Source organism: Oncorhynchus keta, chromosome 14 (genome assembly GCF_023373465.1).
Source record: "Oncorhynchus keta strain PuntledgeMale-10-30-2019 chromosome 14, Oket_V2, whole genome shotgun sequence".
Taxonomy (NCBI): Eukaryota; Metazoa; Chordata; class Actinopteri; order Salmoniformes; family Salmonidae; genus Oncorhynchus; species Oncorhynchus keta.
The window spans coordinates 46,659,969-46,680,373 of NC_068434.1; the positions used below are offsets into that span (position 1 = coordinate 46,659,969).

A 20,405-nucleotide genomic window follows, 5' to 3' on the forward strand; every position below is an offset into this window, starting at 1 on the left:
CATTGTTTGTTGTCAACAATGCAATAAAACTGCGGGAGATTCAAGATAGAGTGCTGGCTGATAATGATATATTTGAAAATGTTAATTCTGTCAGCACAACAACTATTGCTCGAGTCCTAAAGAAACACCAAGTTACAATGAAATAGTTATACACTGTACCGTTCGAGAGAAACAGTGAACGGGTAAAAGAGCAAAGATACCAATATCAAATCAAATCAAATCAAATCAAATCAGATACCAATATGTCCAGGTAAGACGTCTGAGGTTACGTACACAGCTATACAACATATTTACAGTTAAAAAAAACACTAGCATTTCTACAGTAAAACTGTGCACTGTTTTTCAGAGAGTAATGGACGTGGAAGCACTGGAAAGACCACATTCATTTGTATTTATCGATGAAGCTGGATTTAACCTTGCCAAAACACGGCGCAGAGGAAGGAATGTTATAGGTCAAAGGGCCACTGTGGAGGTTCCAGGCCAAAGGGGGGGAAATATCACCATGTGTGCTGCAATGGCCAATGATGGTTTGCTTCTCAACACACCATTCATTGGCCCATACAACACAGAAAGGCTTATAGCTTTCCTAGAACAGCTCTATGCTCAGCTAGTGCCAGCAGAACAGGGGGAGCCAGTGAGAAACCCCCAAGTTTTTGTCATAGTTTGCGATAACGTTGCTTTTCACCACTCTGCAGCTGTCACAGATTGGTTTGCAGCACATCACAGATTTATGGTTTTGTACCTGCCTGCATATTCACCCTTCCTCAACCCTATAGAGGAGTTTTTCTCTGCCTGGAGGTGGAAAGTGTTTGGTCACTACCCACATGACCAAATGTCTCTTTTGGAAGCCATGTGTGCCGGATGTGAGGACACGAGTCCAGAGGACTGCCATCGATGGATAAGGCACTCCAGAAGGTTCTTCCCCAGGTGCATGTCAAGAGAAAACATTAGATGTGATGTTGAAGAAAACCTGTGGCCTGATGCTAGAGAGAGGCAGGATTAGCCCCTCAATTATTTGTTCGAATTACAGTATGTACTTTTAGTTTCTACCTTTTTTTTCTCATTACTGTAATTCTGTAAATTACTACAGATTATTGAAGCAAACTGCTAATTTTCATTTACCTTAAAGACTTGTTATGTTCTAAAAATGTTAATAAATCATGTGAAAGAATGTCACTCTTTTCTTTGAAGAAAATATTACTTTGTATGAAGTCACTGAAATTGTTCAAACTGTAAAGATGAAAAGTTTGTATTTTCTGTATTGGTGTTTGATGCTAGTGTTTTTACGCTCAGTGTGTTCTGAGTGACAGTGTGTGTTATCTCAGTGAGGGTTGTGCATAGTGTTTGGCTGCACTGAGCGTGTTTTGAGCCATGTGTTAAGAGTTGTGTTGCTTGGAATGAGTTTTGCAGGTGATGTGAACTGTTTAGCTCAGGTGATTGTTGGTAGTGCAGACTGTAGTTAGAGTTTTGCACATGTGACTCCAGTTGTGCCCACTGTCGTTTAGCAATCGAAAAAAAAAACTGTATTATCGCCTAATGTTGTGTTGGATCTTTTATAAACTGAAGTTCTTGTGAACATTACAGGTTTTGAAATGATATTTGCTATTAATGGCCTATAGGCCTCATTGACCTGAGCTCATACACTAGTTTTTGAGTTTAAAAAATTATTATTATTATTTTGACAATCACAAAGTCAGATGAAACATATTGTGCTATTCATCACAGACTACCTTCTCCTCTAATGCATCTTCATTGTCAGTTTCCTTGCCTCTACTCCTTACCAGTGTTATGATCAAAGATATGATCAAGAGCCTCACATACAGTGTGTGTGTGTGTGTGTGTGTGTGTGTGTGTGTGTGTGTGTGTGTGTGTGTGTGTGTGTGTGTGTGTGTGTGTGTGTGTGTGTGTGTGTGTGTGTGTGTGTGTGTGTGTGCTCAAACACACATGCATGTTGGGGTCTGGGAGATGATGTATGTCCATCTGATGAATGGGAATGTGCCTGAACTCAATTCTATACACTAATTGCAGTCTCGCCCATTCATTTCTAATGATCGGTCATTTTTGACCGGGAACACCACATGTGTACTACAAAAGTTAAATAAAACACCCAAAATTGAATGAAAATCATCCAAATGTATTTTGTGTGTTCAGATGCCCTGTGTGGACAAAGTAATGGAATCTTATGACAATCAGATTAAATGAACTAAATTTTTCAGAGGGAAAACTTGTCAATCGGTCCAATTCGACCGGAACACAGCTGGAGGGTTAATTCAGGCTGCTGAATGAGGCCTGTTGCAACTTACTTACAGAACCTTTAAAGGAGTTTGTGAAACCATTCAGTCATGCATGTATGTAAACATATTTAATAAGTATTGCTTGTTACAGAAGACTACCGTTGTTCATTGAATAGCCATTCATCACTGTTACACCTTCTTGATGTGATGGTTCTCTGTGTCTGTACATGTTTATAATCCACATAGTGTGAATAGTGGTTTCCATAAAGTTATTAGCACCCCTAAACCTGAATCTGAAATGATCTTTATGATCTTTCTTACCACTGTTACACCTTCTTGATGTGATGGTTCTCTATGTCTGTACATGTTTATAATCCACATAGTGTGAATAGTGGTTTCCATAAAGTTATTAGCACCCCTAAACCTGAATCTGAAATGATCTTTATGATCTTTCTGACCACTATTGCTTTGGGGTTCTAATCCCCTTCTTTCAAAATCCACACTTTGAACAAATCTTTAACATTCATGATGCTTCACTATATTTATCCCAAAACTACCCACAATAACTATTGTCTACTGTTATTCTCAATGGCCTTACTGACAATATGAACGTTTTATACAGAACTAAATACAATGTTGGAGACGGTTGTCATGTCTTTCGTTATGCAAACATTTGTTTATTAGATTATATTTCTCATTAAGAATAATGTGGTTTTAATTATATATGAGTCATGCTTTGCTTTGCTCATGTGTTCTCTTATAGGTCAAGGATTTTAATTAGAATATAGCAATTATGTTCTCGCTTCAATTACTTAGAAGGGCATGTGGTCCCACCCCTCCCAATGTGTGCCCAGGTGCATATTTTATAGTACATATACATTCAGGATGTAAGGCTTACGAGTTAAGGCAAATGTTAGGAGGACCTGGTTGTTGTAACAAACAAAACCACAACAACAACAAAAACAGCAAAGCTTCATACTTTGACCACATCTTTTCACATACGTTTTATTTGGGTCTTTTTCATGTACCCCGTTGATTGGCTCCAGCCATTGGAAGCTTGTACAAAAAAAAATAACCACTTCAATCATTGATGGATGATGACGAAATAAAGACATTGCCAGTAGCCATGTTAAGGTTTTCAATGTTTTTTTTGGGGTGGAGTTTTGCCTGAATAGGAAAGAAGATCTGATCAAGCCTATTGGTGTGAAAGACACACAAATGTTTTGGGGTTAATTCCACATCTGCTTGCATTGTTTGGTAGTGTATTCGCATGGTATGAGACATATATAATACCTTAAGTAAAATAAAATAAACAGTATTATCCTAAATTGTTATCACATCAACATCTTTCAGAATGTGCCTGTTTTCCAGTATATAATGACAAGTATACAGATTATATTACAACTTTTTGTGTTTTGTCTTACTGATTGTTCGTTAGTAAATAGGAAACTCAACAGTGTGTTAGTCAGAGAAACATTAACTAGATGGTTGTTTTATGTTTGTGAAACCTTGAAATTAACACAATGGGAAGTGGTTTTGTAACAACAGATTTGAATGAGTAATTGTATCAAATATATATGTATCATTGTACGTTTGAATTATTTCTCATATCAACGGTTTTTATCACTGCCTTGTAAACACATTCTTGTAAGTTGGAGTTGCTGTACGTGAATACGTGAATCTGTTGTACAGATTTGAACACTTGACATAACGTTGACATTTCTGGGTATGTCTCACCTGTAACATAATAATAATAATGATTATGATATTAATAATAATCATATTGTTATATTATTTGTATAATAATACAAATCTGTCAATCAACCACATTTATTTCGTAAAACCCCTTTTTGCATCAGCAGTTGTCACAAAGTCTTTTACAGATACCCATTCCAAAAATCCAAGACCCATCAATGCATATACCGAACCACAGCATCTAGGAAACACTCCCTAGAGGTCATAAACCCACGATTAAAATTAGAGAGGAACCATGCTCAGAGGGCTGTGCTGAGTGGACATTTAAGAGTACAAGTGTCCCTTATCGTTATTCAAGATGTTCCAATGTTCGTAGATGACCCTCATGGTCATATAATAACCAGGGTGGCTATAGAGTGGGCAAAGGTTCAACACTCAGGAGTCAATGGCATGTCTTTTTAATAGCCTGAGAGAGGCAGAGAGAGAGAGGCGCAGAGAGAGAGAGAGAGAGAGAGAGAGAGAGAGAGAGAGAGAGAGAGAGAGAGAGAGAGAGAGAGAGAGAGAGAGAGAGAGAGAGAGAGAGAGAGAGAGAGAGAGAGAGAGAGAGAGAGACAGCGAGAGAGAGGATCTATTACATAAAGTTATCATAGATGCACACTATGTAACTCATTATATGAATAATTCCCTAAATATGTGGTGTCATTGTCTTTCATAACTGTTACAATACAAAACATTTAAATGTTGTTAGATATGTGTTACTTTGTTACACATTGAGTGAAATGTTATACATTGAGAGAGAGAGTAATATTACAAAATAAAATAATAGACCATCACTCACACAGACATGGCTTTATAGTTGTTCATAGTTTATTATCATAGTTTGATCATAGTCTCTAATTAGCATTTCTAATCATAGTTTGAACATAGTTGGCCAAAGTTTCTAATCATACTTTCTAGTCTGAGAGGTTTTGATATAATAAAAAGGGTCAAATATAATCTAAGAGGGCAGAAGCTATTGTCTACAAACATAATGAATAAAAACTAGGGCTACTGCTCAATGGATAAATAGCCGTCATTTGTAATACATATCATTCTTAAATAATATATTTCTACATACAAACATCACCTTGAATATTCAACTCACCTTCAAAAAACAAAGTTCCATGAGGAGGAAAGGATTCCCAGATTGTCTGTTGAAGAGGGGGGCAGGTGAGTGAGCTGGGGGCTTTTATGGTCCTGCCTCTGGGAGCCTGTTAGTGTCTGACATGATGAGAGGGTGAAAGAGGGCCTACAAACACACTTCTATTTGAAGAGGTTTTCGACCATTTAGGGACCTAATCTCAAACACGTGTGAAACCATGAAAAACATTATTGTCTACATACACTAAAGAATGTGAATTTGGTTATAAAAATGCTTTTTGACAGGTTATATGCATGAAAAAAAAAATCTTAAAAATGTGACATTTTGGAGAGGTTTTGGAACACTATAGGGACCACCTAGGCCTTGTTATGGATAAATGTCTATAAAGATAGACCATTATAAGATATCCGCTCCAACTCTGAGGGCCATGTTAACAAGATGTTGGGGAATCACTGCAGGGGTATATTGACCAACTGAGCATCTTAGTGTACAGCTCAATAAACACAATAGGCATCTTGATACATTTCAGTCTTCTATGATGTATTTCAAGTGGCATATTGGGATGCAAACAAAAAAAATGAATATATTTAAACTATACAGTATCTGACATGTTACTGCTGGTGTCTTCTTTTTTAAGTCCATAAGGGGAGGTGAGGTGTAGACTTTTGTTTCACAGTAGATTTGTTTAAGACCACCAAGAAACACTCTGTGTGCCCCTGATTTAGCCCAGTGCATTAAAAGGTTATTAAAGGGGGTAAAAATGGATCTGTTTAAGTCATAAGTAAAGCACCCATCTTAAAGAGTACAATTAGGTATGTTACCTAAATTTAAGTTAAGTGCTGTCTCTCTAGCTAGGCTGCATTCACACAAACAGCCCAATTGTGAATCACATCAGATCTTTTCACGTAAGATATTTTTCAGAACTGATCTGATTGGTCAAAAGACCAATTAGTGAAAAAATATAATAATTGTGTTGCCTGTCTAAATGCATCCCGAGTAGCATATGTAATCATTATTGTTTGAACTGTTTAATTGCTCAGAGCTTGTGACTGCTGATACATTGACTTAGTTTCAGGCCAATTTGTGTTGTAATCTTGCTAATTTGTGGGCGTGTTGTAGGAGGTGTTTTCTTAACATCTGCCAGGCAATCAGCAATTATTCATGGGAGGTGTGTCCTTCACCTCTGCTAGGCAATAAGCGTTAGTACTTCAGTCTCCCCTGTTCTTACAGCGGCAGTGTCATTGCCGAAACAAACACAGTTCAGCGATATTTGAGAAAGAGAGGAAAGCTCCACACTACTCTCTCACTTGAGTATCTCACCTAGTTATTTTCAGATTCTCATTTTGCTCTTTTGTAGGTGTGTCAACCTTGTGTGCTCCCCACCCCTTTGCTGCAACCCTTCGTAGTGTACCCTGAGCACACAACCTGTGTGGAATATCTGGTCTCCAATAACGTTTTGGAACTACCGATCATGTTTGCCTGACGGAGACATGGATTACCCCAGAGAACACTGACACTCAAGCTGATCTCTGGTCAGCTGAATATGTGTTCTCTCATAGTCTGAGAGAATTTGGTCACCGCGGTGGTGGCACAGGGCTACTCATTTATTTTTATTTGAGAATGTATCTTTTCCCCCCTCTCTCTCACCTGTCCATCTCCTCATTTGAATTTCATGATGTAATCTATCGCCCACCAGGTGCCTCAATGAGCTTGACACCTTGATAAGCTCATTTCCTGACGATGCCTCACCACACATACTAGGCAACTTCAACCTCCCGACGCCTGCCTTCGGCCTTCCAGCTCCATGGCTGTGTGACTCACTACGAGCTCACAGAACAGGGCTTTCGGTATCTGTGCAAAAATGGAGTAAAACAAAACTTCCGGAGGACCTTCCTCTGTATCTGCTGCTAAAGCTGCTTTCTATCACTCTAAATTTCAAGCTTCTGTCTCTAACCCTGGGAAATTATTTTCCACTTTCCTCCTTGATCCTCCTCCCTCTCTTCGGACGACTTTGTCAACCACTTTGAAAATAAGGTTGATGACATCCGTTCCTCATTCACACAGCCTATTCTCTGTCCTGGCACCACAATGGTAGAACCAGCTTCTCCCTGAAGCTTGGACAGCAAAGTCCATCTTCTGAAAACATCTGAAACCCTACCTCTTCAAAGAGTATTTTAAATAATCTCGCACCCTCTACTCACCCTTTTGTGAAGTAACACTTGCAATATTTTCCCCCTTTACTAACTCTGTTGCTGAAAGCTGCTTTATTGAGGAAAAATGTACTTCCTATTACTGTGAGATGTGGTTGTCCCACCTAACTATTTTAAGATTAATGTGCTAACTGTAAGTCGCTCTGTATAAGAGTGTCTACTAAAATGTATACATTTACATTTGAGTCCACTAGTCCCACTCACGCAGAACTACCCTACACTCTGATCTCTTTCTTTCCAGATGAAATCTTGCGACTCTTGATGTCCAGCTGCCTGTCAAACCTGCCCGTTCGACCCCACCCTCTCCTCACTTCTCCAGACAATCTCTGGAGACCTTCTCCCAATCCTCATCGCCCTCAACTCATCCCTGACCACTGACTGAGTGCCCTCTGACTTCAAGATGGCCAGAGTCACTCCCTTCCTCGAGACCAACACTTGACCCCTCTGATGTCAAACTACAGTCAGGTATCACTTCTTTCTATTATTTCCAATACACTTGAGTGAGCTGTCTATGACCAACTCTCTTGTTATCTTTGTCAGAATGATTTTCTTGACCCTAACCAGTCAGGCTTCAAGACGGCGCACTCTACTGAGACCACTCTCTTCTGTGTCGCCGAGGCTCTTTGCTCTGTCAAAGCTGACTCTCTCCTCTGTTATCATCCTCCTAGATCTATCCTCTGCGTTTGAGAATGTGAATCATCAGATGCTCTTCTCCTCCTCTCCACCTTCTCAGGGCTGGGCGACTCAGCCTCTCCACACCCTCTCCTCTTTTTCTATACAAAGTCACTCAGCTCCGTCATATCCTCAAATGGTCTCCTATCATTGCTATGCAAATGACACTCAGCTACTTTTCTCTGCCCCCCTTTGACAGCCAGGTGGTTACACTAATCTCTGCATGCCTGGAAAATGTCTCAGCTTGGACATCTGCCCACCACCTCAAGCTCAACCTTGACACAGTGGAGGTGCTCTTCCTTCCAGAATCCTACCTGCTCCAAGTCCTCTCCATCACGGTTGACAACTCCACAGTGTCCCCCTCCCAGAGTGCAAATAACCTTGGCGTGGCCCTGCACAAAACAACCTGTCCTGCTGGTTTATGCTCTACAACCCTCAGATTAAACTCTGGACCTCAAAGCCAGTTCAACTGCTTTTTTAAATCACAAACTGATTTAGACCTGGGACACCAGGTGGCTGCAAATAAGTATCAGGTACAACTGATAACCAGCAAGCTCCGGACCTCATAGGGAATACCCCTGCTCTACAACATCCATAGAGTAAAACATTTACATTTAAGTCATTTAGCAGACGCTCTTATCCAGAGCGACTTACAAATTGGTGCATTCACCTTATGACATCCAGTGGAACAGCCACTTTACAATAGTGCATCTAAATCTTTTAAGGGGGGGTGAGAAGGATTACTTTGTCCTATCCTAGGTATTCCTTAAAGAGGTGGGGTTTCAGGTGTCTCCGGAAGGTGGTGATTGACTCCGCTGTCCTGGCGTCGTGAGGGAGTGTGTTCCACCATTGGGGAGCCAGAGCAGCGAACAGTTTTGACTGGGCTGAGCGGGAACTGTACTTCCTCAGTGGTAGGGAGGCGAGCAGGCCAGAGGTGGATGAACGCAGTGCCCTTGTTTGGGTGTAGGGCCTGATCAGAGCCTGGAGGTACTGAGGTGCCGTTCCCCTCACAGCTCCGTAGGCAAGCACCATGGTCTTGTAGCGGATGCGAGCTTCAACTGGAAGCCAGTGGAGAGAGCGGAGGAGCGGGGTGACGTGAGAGAACTTGGGAAGGTTGAACACCAGATGGGCTGCGGCGTTCTGGATGAGTTGTAGGGGTTTAATGGCACAGGCAGGGAGCCCAGCCAACAGCGAGTTGCAGTAATCCAGACGGGAGATGACAAGTGCCTGGATTAGGACCTGCGCCGCTTCCTGTGTGAGGCAGGGTCGTACTCTGCGGATGTTGTAGAGCATGAACCTACAGGATCGGGCCACCGCCTTGATGTTAGTTGAGAACGACAGGGTGTTGTCCAGGATCACGCCAAGGTTCTTAGCGCTCTGGGAGGAGGACACAATGGAGTTGTCAACCGTGTTGTCAAACCTTCCTCATACTGAAAGTGGTGCAGGTCCTAATGCAGGCATTTGTCATCTCCCGTCTAGACTACTGCAACTCTCTGGTTGGGCTCCGCACGTGTGTCATCAAACCCCTGCAACTTATCCAGAAAGCAGCAGCCCACCTGGTGTTCAACTTTCCCACGTTCTCCCATGTCACCCCGCTGATCTCCCATGTCACATTCCACTGGCTTCCAGCCGAAGCTTGCATCCACTTCAAGACCCTGGCACATGTCTCCGGAGCAGCAAGGGGAACTTCCCCTCCATACCTTCAGGCTATGCTCAATCCCTGCACCCCAAACCGAGCACTCCATTCTGCTACCTCTTGGCCATCCCACCCCTATGGGGGTCAGCTCCCGCTGAGCCCAGTCAAAGCTCCTCTCTGTCCTGGCACCCCAATGGTGGAATGATACAAATGAATGCTTGACAGGACCTATGGACATGTATTCAGTCTGATTGATGAGCTTCTGTGAGTGACCACACCTATACAGTAGCTTGGGACAGGAAATTACCTAACAGCGTGGATGGGCTGGAAAAAAATAGGATAATTTAGGAAGTTTATTCAACCAACATATTTAAAACATAGTATTTGGCATAGGGGTGGAAAATGGTTCAGTTTAGGGCTATGGTTAAGGTTATGGTTATAGTTGAGGTAAAGGATGAACCTTGATGTGGACTTATGGTTACTGGCTGCTGTTAGGGTTAGGGCTAGTGATAAGGTTATTACAGACATTTAATTTCTTCATATTATTTTCTTAGCTTTGCATTAAAGAAACACATTAATCCTCAATTATAATTCCATCAATGTCAAATTCTCAAATTACTATTTCCAACCCAAGGGACAACATCCTACTGGGATATTGATTGTACTAAATATTTATTTAGTAGAATTTTGTTAGGATCTCCTACTCTTCCTGGGGGTCCAAACAGGAAACAACAAATAAAATTACATAATATACATAACACTACAAAAAACAATAGTAGTGTTGATTGAATTAGATTAGGATGTTAGGTGACTTCTGATGAATTCCCTATCTTGACAATGGTCCATAACTGTGCCCTGCATAAGAATATACTCACTTCTCAACCAACACCTGACAGACAGGACATCAGACATCGGGAACATGAGTCTTTCAGCCTTAATGAAAATCTATATTACTCACCCTTACATTTTTGGGGGGACTTTCATAACATACTAAAGGCCTCTGTAGCGAAAATAGGACTAATTATTTCTGCACAACCCACTCCCACATCATAAATTGTAAGCACACTAGTTACACTGCCTCCTAAACACATGATTGACATGAGGGGAAAGAGGGTGGGCTATCAGCTGATTGTTGATGATTGATGTAAATCTTCTAGGTAGCGAGGGCAATTTGTTTTACTAACGGTGATTTATCTTCAATGCTTGTATCAAATAATAACTTAATAATGTTCATAATCTTCTAACTCGTGATATGCGGCTGGCTGGCTAGTGTCTTATGTGGAGATTTTAGTATATGATGGTTAACTAGAGTGTAGACTTAGCTGTGTTGCTGCTGCCCTGACATACATGTGCAACTCCTAACTTAAGAAGGGTTGGTGTTGGGTCGGAAGGTCGTTGATGCAGCCACTCAAATCAAATCGTATTAGTCACATTCACCGAATAGAACATGTGTTGACCTTACAGCTTACTTACAAGCCCCTAACTGACAATGCAGTTTAAAAAAAACATGGATAAGAATAAGAAATAGGGGGTACTGGTACAGAGTCAATGTGCGGGGGCACCGGTTAGTTAAGGTAATATGCACATGAAGGTAGTGTTATTAAAGTGACTATGCATAGATGATAACAGAGAGCAACAGCTGCGTAAAAGAGGGGGAGAGGAAAGGGGGGCAATGCAAATAGTCTGGGTAGCCATTTGATTAGGTGTTCAGGAGTCTTATGGCTTGGAGGTAGAAGCTGTTTAGTGCTCAGGTACCGCTTGCCATGCGGTAGCGGAGAGAACAGTCTATGACTAAGGTGGCTGGAGTCTGACCATTTTTAGAGCCTTCCTCTGACACGGCCTGGTATAGAGTTCCTGGATGGTAGGAAGCTTGGCCCCAGTGACGTACTGGGTCATTCGCACTACCTCTTTAGTGCCTTGCGGTCGGAGGCTGATCAGTTGCCATTCCAGGCACTCCTCTCTGTCTGTATGATGGCGCCGACTGAGATTGCAGCATCGCGACTAGCTTCTAAGCAACTCTGCAGTATATTGTTTGTTTTATGTACTATATTTTAAGTTATTAGCTCAGGAATTGTTTCGTGTCATTACATACAACCGGGAAGAACTATTGGATATTAGAGTGGAAGTACCTCACCAGAACTTCCAGGATTGCGACTTCCCTGGAGCAGATCCTTTGTTTGCTCTCCCCAGAGCAATTTAACTTATTCCAGAGGCGGACCCAAAACAACGCCAACGGAGAAGAGGTACTCAAGGAGGTCTTCTGGTCCGACTTAGGAAGTGTGCACACCACCCACCGCTCGCAAGTATTTTACTCGCTAATGTCCAATCTCTGGATAATAAAATTGATGAGCTGAAGGCAAAAGTTGCTTTTCAGAGAGACACCAGGTATTGTAACATACTCTGATTCACAGAAACATGGCTCTGTCAAGATATACTGTCTGACTCTGTAAAGTCAGTTGTTTTCTCAGTACATTGCGCCGACAGGAACAAACATCTCTCCGGAAGCAGGAAGGTGGAGGTATATGTTTTATGATTAACGATTTATGGTGCAACTACAGGGACTCTAGTCCTTCTGTTCACCTGACCTAGAATATCTCACGATCAAATGCTGACCGTACTATCTCCCGGGATAATTTTCGTCAATAATAGCCACAGCGGTCTATATTCTGCCCAAGCGGATATCACGACAGTGCTCAAAGAACTTTACTGGGCTTTATGCAAACTGGAAACCACGTATCCTGAGGCTGCATTTACTGTAGCTGGGGATTTTAACAAAACAGATTTGAGGAAAAAGCCCCAAAATTCTATCAACATATTGAATGTTGTACTCACGCTGCTAAAACCCTCGACCATTACTAAACCTACCCTAACCAGAAACCATGGATAGATGGATAGAACGTTTGCGCAAAACTGAAAGCGCGAACCACCACATTTAACCAGGGCTAGAAGACTGGGAATATGAAAGAATACAGTGTAGTTATTCCCTCAGCAAGGCAATCAAACAAGCTAAGCGTCAGTATAGACATAACGTAGAGTCGCAATTCAACGGCTCAAACACGAGACGTACGTGGCAGGGTCTACAGTCAATCATGGACTACAGAAATAAAACCAGCCCCGTCGCAGACACCAACGTCTTGCTACCAGACAAATTAAACAACTTCTTTGCTCGCTTTGTGGACAATACAGTGCCACTGACATGGCCCGCTACCAAAACCTGTGGGCTTCAGTGTTGCCAACTACTCAGTAAGTAAAGTAGCTATTGGCTGTCCTAAAAGTCGTTAGAAGTTGCTAAATGACGTCATCACCCTAATTTGCATAATTGGCCATGTGCATGTAATTGTGATGGACGCTGTAGGAGAGAGGAATAACGTCGTGGGAGAGACAAAAAGTGAGTAAAAAACACCCTAAATATGTTTAGAACTACAAATGAGCAAGCTGCAGAGAGTGGCACACACAGCAAATAAGAACCAGATATTTGAGGTCATACTCCTCCTTCAGCACTTTATGGACCCCATTGTTAATCCCCGTCATAAGAGGCATTGTCAGTCCCTATCCCCAAGAGTTTCTCTTTTTTAAGACAACACTTCTCGAGGAAAGCCACAACAGCATGGGGCTATAGATTTGGCATCTCCTCCCTCCAACTTAACAAGCCCCAGAAATGTTGATACAATTGTCTGCTTGGTGTCACTAAAGTACTAAAGTACCTTATCACAACCCCCAGGTACTTAGAAACACTTAAATCTGTGGACACATCGAGGAAGAGGCTGAAATGCTAGTCACCCACAACTGCGACCAACTTTTTCAGAAAGTATGGTGCTAGAACACCATTAATCATGTCTGTGCACTTTGTCCTGTGCATTTTGAAGTGGGTAGCAGCAGTGGAGTCTGAGAATGCAGCTCTATATGCTTTTCCAATGTGATCACATTACCAGCATCGAACAGTCGTCAGCGATAGTTAATGCCGTGGTGGCCTAATTTTTTGTAGCCACAAATGGCAGCTTGTTTTGGGTGGAACTGTTATAAGGCTTTTTGCCTTGTGAGTATGTTTTTGAGTTGTCATGTGTTTTTTTTACATCACTAAGTTTGGCGTAGAAATCAGCCTTACAATACAGGCAGTATGCCCGTGTATCATCTCCAATAAACCGCTTCAACCAGTCTTTGAATTTAGGTACCGCTTGCCGTTTGATTCCCACTCCTTTCTGTATTTTTGATTGTACAGTTTAGACTGAGACATGATGAGCTAGCCAGCTAGATGGTTAGCTTATATAGTCACTGAGAGGGCACACACACAGTTGACAAGGTGAGTAAGTGACTGAGGCTGCGTGAGTCAAATGCAGTGATTTATTTTTGTGCGGTGATTTATTTTAGACAAAGAACATTTTACATTTACATCTTCCCTGAATGTAAGCCAGGGCGGGATCAGCCAGCGGCGGCTTCCCGCATGTGCGATTCATTTGCAGACTGGACACGGAGGGGTGAACATCTGCTCTGACTGCAGTTGGGAGGGACTGCTACGCGAGGACTGGGCCGCCTGTGAATGCTTTGGGAAGGGGGTGGGGCCCAATGCAGCACCCGCTGCTCGTTGATAAGAGTAAGAATGATACATGCTTTCACGTCAGTCTCCAAAAGTCTCCAATAACACCAGAAAAAGTCGCTAGATTTGTCGCTAGTCGATTTTTAAAAAATGTGTCGCTAGAGGGGTCTGAATACTCGATAATTATAGCAACAACGTCACTAAGTTGGCAACACTGGAGGGCTCGCCTTCACCGTGGCCAACGAGCCGCTTCCTCAGAGCATGCGCAGACCTGCTGGCTGGTGTGTTTACGGATATATTCAATCAATCACTATCCCAGTCTGCTGTGCCCTACATGCATCAAGAGGGCTACCATTGTTCCTGGTACGGCAACTGCTCCGCCCACAACCGTAAGGCTCTCCAGAGTGTAGTGCGTTCTGCACAACGCATCACCAGGGGCAAACTACCTGCCCTCCAGGACACCTACAGCACCCGATGTCACAGGAAGGCCAAAAAGATCATCGAGGACAACAACCGCTCAAGCCTGTTCACCCCGCTACCTTCCAGAAGGTGAGGTCAGTACAGGTGCATCAAAGCTGGGACCAAGAGACTGAAAAACAGCTTCTATCTCAAGGCCATCAATCAGACTGTTAAACAGCCATCGCTAACATTGAGTGGCTGCTGCCAACATACTGACTCACATCTCTAGCCACTTTATTAATTAATAATTGGATGCAATAAATGTATCACTAGTCACTTTAAACAATGGCACTTTATATAATGATTACATACCCTACATTACTAATCTCATATGTATATACTGTACTCTATACCATCTACTGCATCTTGCCTATGCCGCACGGCCATTGCTCATCCATAAATGTATAAATATATTCTTATTCATCCCTTAACCTGTGTGTATAAGGTAGTTGTTGTGAAATTGTTAGATTACTTGTTAGATATTACTGCACGGTCAGAACTAGAAGCACAAGCATTTCGCTACACTCACATTAACATCTGCTAACCATGTTTATGTGACCAATACAATTTGATTTGAACTGATGCATACACACACACACGGTCATGTTTTTAAATGTATGTCAATTGTAAAGTATTTTGTCTGTAATGTCTTTTTTGTTGTACCTCGCCATTGGCGTTGGCTATTGGGGATCCTAATGAATCAAATCAAATGACTGTGTTATTCAATGCATTTCTCTGGGCTATAGTAGTAAAGGCCAAATGCAATATTTGATCAAATAATTTGTAAAAAAATGATTGATACCTAAAGGGGTCCTAAAATTCTAAATCAAATAGCTCTTCTTCCGAAGAGGAGAGGCGAAACGGATCAGAGGACCAATACGCGGCGTGGTAATTGTCCATGGTACTTTTTTAATGCGTAAAGGTACACATGAACAAACTAACAAAAACAAGAAATGTGAAAACTCAAAAACAGTCCTATCTGGTGCACACACAGAGACAGGAACAATCACACAGTGAAACCCAGGCCACCTAAGTATGATTCTCAATCAGAGACAACTAATGACACCTGCCTCTGATTGAGAACCATACTAGGCCGAAACATAGAAATAACCAAAACATAGAAAAACAAACAGACTGCCCACCCAACTCACGCCCTGACCATACTAACTAAATACAAAACACAGGAAATAAAGGTCAGAACGTGACAGTACCCCCAAAGGTGCGGACTCCGGCCGCAAAACCTTGACCTATAGGGGAGGGTCTGGGTGGGCGTCTGTCCGCGGTGGCGGTTCTGGCGCGGGGACGCGGACCCCACTTCACCATTGTCTTAGTCCGCTTTATTGTCCGCCTCCGTGGCTTTCTCACCATGGCAACCCCTCTCAATGACCCCACTGGACAGAGGGGCAGCTCGGGACAGAGGGGCAGAAGCTCTGGACAGAGGGGCAGGGGCTCTGGCGCCTCTGGGCTGAGGGGCTCTGGCGCCTCTGGGCTGGGGCTGGCGCCTCTGGGCTGAGGGGCTCTGGCGCCTCTGGGCTGAGGGGCTCCGGCAGCGGCGCCGGACAGGCGGGACGCTCCGGCAGCGGCGCCCGGACAGGCGGGAGCACCTGCAGAGAGGAGACAGAGAGACAGCCTGGTGCGTGGAGCTGCCACAGGAGGCAGCGGCGCCGGACAGGCGGGAGGCTCCGGCAGCGGCGCCGGACAGGCGGGACGCTCCGGCAGCGGCGCCGGAAGCACCTGCAGGGAGGAGACAGAGAGACAGCCTGGTGCGTGGAGCTGCCACAGGAGGCAGCGGCGCCGGACAGGCGGGAGGCTCCGGCAGCGGCGCCGGACAGGCGGGAGGCTCCGACAGCGGCGCCGGACAGGCGGCAGGCTCCGGCAGTGGCGCCGGACAGGTGGGACGCTCCGGCAGCGGCGCCTTGACAGGCGGGAGCACCTGCAGGGAGGAGACTGAGAGACAGCCTGGTGCGTGGGGCTGCCACAGGAACCACCAGGCTGGGGAGACCTTCAGGAGGCTTGGTGTTAGGAGCCTGAAAGACCGGGCTGTGAGGGAGCACTGGAGCTCTGGTGCGCAACCTTGGCACCACTTCCCCAGGCTGGACAACTACTCTAGCCCGGACCCTCCAGATTGCAGGCACAGGTTGAACCGGGCTGTGGGTAAGCACGGGAGATCTAGTGCTTACTACACGCACCTCTCCCCTAGGCTCCACTCCCACAGTTGCCCAGTACGAGCGGAGCGCAGGCAGAGGACGCACTGCACCCTCCCAGCGCCCCGGAGACACAGCACGCAGAGCCGGCGCAGGATAACCTGGACCAAGACTGCGTACCGGTGACCAGACCCGCTGAGCAGGCACCATACGCCCTGGCTCAATGCCCACACTCGCATGGCACTCTCGGGGCTGCTCTATAGCGCACCGGGCTATGGACACGCACTGGCGACACCGTGCGCTTAACCGCATAACACGGTGCCTGACCAGTAATGCGCTGCTTATCATGAACACGAGGAGTGAGCTCAGGTCTGCTACCTGGCTTAATACCACACCTCGTGTGCCCCCCCAAAAAATTTTTTGGGGGCTGCCTCTCGTACCTGTCGCACTGCCGTGCTGGCTCCTCATATTGCCGCCGCTCAGCTTTCGCTGCCTCCAGCTCTGCTTTGGGGCTGCGATTTTCCCCAGCCCGTGCCCAGGGTCCCTCTCCGTTCAGTATCTCCTCCCATGTCCAGGAGTCCTGTGATGGTGGCCTCTGTTGTTGATGCTGCTGCTGCTGTCGTCGCTGTCCTTTACCACGCCGCTTGGTCCGATTTTGGTGGGTGATTCTGTAATGAATTTCCTCCTCTTCTTCCGAAGAGGAGATGCGAAACGGATCAGAGGACCAATACGCGGCGTGGTAATTGTCCATGGTACTTTTTAATGCGTAAAGGTACACATGAACAAACTAACAAAAACAAGAAATGTGAAACCTCAAAAACAGTCCTATCTGGTGCACACACAGAGACAGGAACAATCACCCACAAATACACAGTGAAACCCAGGCCACCTAAGTATGATTCTCAATCAGAGACAACTAATGACACCTGCCTCTGATTGAGAACCATACTAGGCCGAAACATAGAAATAACCAAAACATAGAAAAACAAACATAGACTGCCCACCCAACTCACGCCCTGACCATACTAACTAAATACAAAACACAGGAAATAAAGGTCAGAACGTGACAATCACCACCTTAAAACAATTCCATATGTCAGCTTAGAACTCCTCCTCCCACCTCAAAATGGCTTACACTTTTAAGAATGAACTATAAAACCAACTCTCACTGGACCTATACTTCTTTCTGCAAACACCTTTTTCGTCCTGCTATCCCCTTAACAGAAACAACCCAGTGTTGACTAATGGGTCAAATGTAGTTGTCATGTTCTGACCTTAGTTCCTTTGTTTTGTCTTTGTTTCAGTATGGTCAGGGCTTGAGTTGGGGTGGGCAGACTATGTTTATTTTTCTAGGTTGGTTTTTGTGTTTGGTCTGGTATGGTTCTCAATCAGAGGCAGGTGTCGTTAGTTGTCTCTGATTGAGAATCATACTTAGCCTTTTTACACCTGTGTTTCATGAGTGTTTATTTTCTGTTTTGTGTGTCATCACTAGACAGGACTGTTTCGTTTGTTCGTTCTTCCTAGTTGTTATTTTGTTTAGTGTTCAGTTTGATTATATTAAAAATTATGAACACTTACGACGCTGCACCTTGGTCCTCTTCTTCCACCGACGACGGCCGTTACAGTAGTGACATTTCCTCCTGGCTGGAAACGTAACATTCCTTGGTTTCCTTGCAGTTGGTTGATTTCTCCACAGTCAGTGACCTGTGAAATGGAGGGCTCAGGGGCAGTGAGGAAAGTTAAAGGTTGAGTTAGAGATTTAATGATTCGGATTTGGTGGTAGCATACCTGGGTGGAGCTGGGTAGCCAGATGTGTTGCACCAGACCATATCTGATGTGCTAACAATACTGTGAAATATGTGAACCTCGGGCTTGTTAGCCAGTGAAGGGAGGATATTTTTCTGGTTGTGTGGCGGCTCGTTGATAATGGCTGTATGTCCAATGCAGGTGGAGTTGACATTGACAGTTCTGGCCACTTAATCCTAGTCAATAACAGTACAGCTAAGGTATAGAGAAATACATCAGCTTCATCTCTAGTTGTTTGATTATGACCATTTGCAAAGCATATGAGAACTGTATTTTAACAAAGTAATCAAACCACACTCTGGGGAGAAAGGACTTCTGTGGTAAAATTATGAATAGTCCAACTTCTGATTTCTATTTATTTATTTAACATTTTTAACCCCTTTTTCTCCACAATTTCGATCTTGTCTCATTGCTGCAACTCCCCAACCAGCTCGGGAGGCGAAGGTAGAGTCATGACCCACCAAATTGCGCTTCTTAACATCCGCCCGCTTAACCTAGAAGCAAGCCACAACAATGTGTCGGAGGAAACACTGCTCACCTGACAACCGAGGTCAGCCTGCAGGCTCCCGGCCCGACACAAGGAGTTGCTAGAGCACGATGAGCCAAGTAAAGCCCCCCGGCCAAACCCTCCCCTAACCTGGACGAAGCTGGGCCAATTGTGCGGTGCCCTATGGGACCGGTTGTGATACTGCGCCACTCGGAAGACACCCAGCCTCTGATTTCAACGGAGGAGCACAGGAGAAATAGTCTCATCATTAACGTAGAGGTGAAACATATCCATTTATATTTGTTGGTGTGAACAGTCTCAACAGGGCTTTTTACCAATATGGTACTAATAGTCCCCTCCATACACACAGGCGGGCAGGCAGGCAGACACACACACGCACGCATACACACACACACTCACGGATGGCTAGAGAGAGGGAGTTCCAGGAGATCCACCTCATCCGCCAGTGTCACACTTCTGCAACTGCAGTGAAAGGTGGCAGTGCAAGAGCGATGTTTGTCAGACCATGATGAGACATCCCGAAAATCAGTGTTTTCACAAAGACGTCTCTAGTGTCCGAACAGTTTAGCCCATGAACTAATATGGAAAGATGAGACTCTCATGAACATGATGGTGTGCTTCATTTTTTCTCTATGACTCCCACAAGTGTCACAGAACTCGTCTGAAGATAACTGGATGAACGAATGGATGAACGAATGGATGTATGAAGGTAGTTTTGTGCATAACAGAATAAATGCAAAAAAGGGGTTAAATATATGTAAAAAAAATATATATATATAGAGTACCATTTAAAAGTTTTAGAACACCTACTCACTCAAGGGTTTTTCTTTATTTTTACTATTTTCTACATTGTATAATAACAGTGAAGACATCAAAACTGTAAATTAACACCAAAAAAGTGTTCAACAAATCAAAATATATTTTATATTTGAGATTCTTCCTTGCCTTGATGACAGCTTTGCACACTCTTGGCATTCTCTCAACCAGCTTCACCTGGAATGCTTTTCCAACAGTCTTGAAGGAGTACCAACATATAATGAGCACTTGTTGGCTGCTTTTCCTTCACTCTGCAGTCCAACTCATCTCAAATCATCTACATTCGGTTGAGGTCGGGGGATTGTGGAGGCCAGGTCATCTGATGCAGCACTCCATCGCTCTCCTTGGTCAAATAGCCCTTACACAGCCTGGGGGTGTGTTTTGGGTCATTGTCCTGTTAGAAAAACAAATGATAGTCCCCCTTAGCCCAAACCAGATGGGATGGCAAATCGCTGCAGAATGCTGTGGGAGCCATGCTGGTTAAGTGTGCTTGAATTCTAAATAAATCACAGTGTAGCACTCCCACACCATAACACCTCCTCCATGCTTT

General features: G+C 44.0%; 1 long non-coding RNA gene across 2 annotated transcripts; it reads left to right on the top strand.

Moving 5' to 3' along the window:
- Nucleotides 1-6,326: 6,326 nt before the first annotated feature.
- LOC118394266 (uncharacterized) lies at nucleotides 6,327-8,066 on the top strand. Of its 2 annotated transcripts, none has more exons than XR_004827706.1 (3): nucleotides 6,327-6,602; nucleotides 7,522-7,745; nucleotides 7,949-8,066. It is a non-coding gene; the product is annotated as an uncharacterized LOC118394266 (long non-coding RNA). The 2 variants fall into 2 exon arrangements; XR_004827705.1 differs by lacking the exon at nucleotides 6,327-6,602 and adding an exon at nucleotides 6,709-6,917.
- The last annotated feature ends 12,339 nt before the right edge of the window (nucleotides 8,067-20,405 follow it).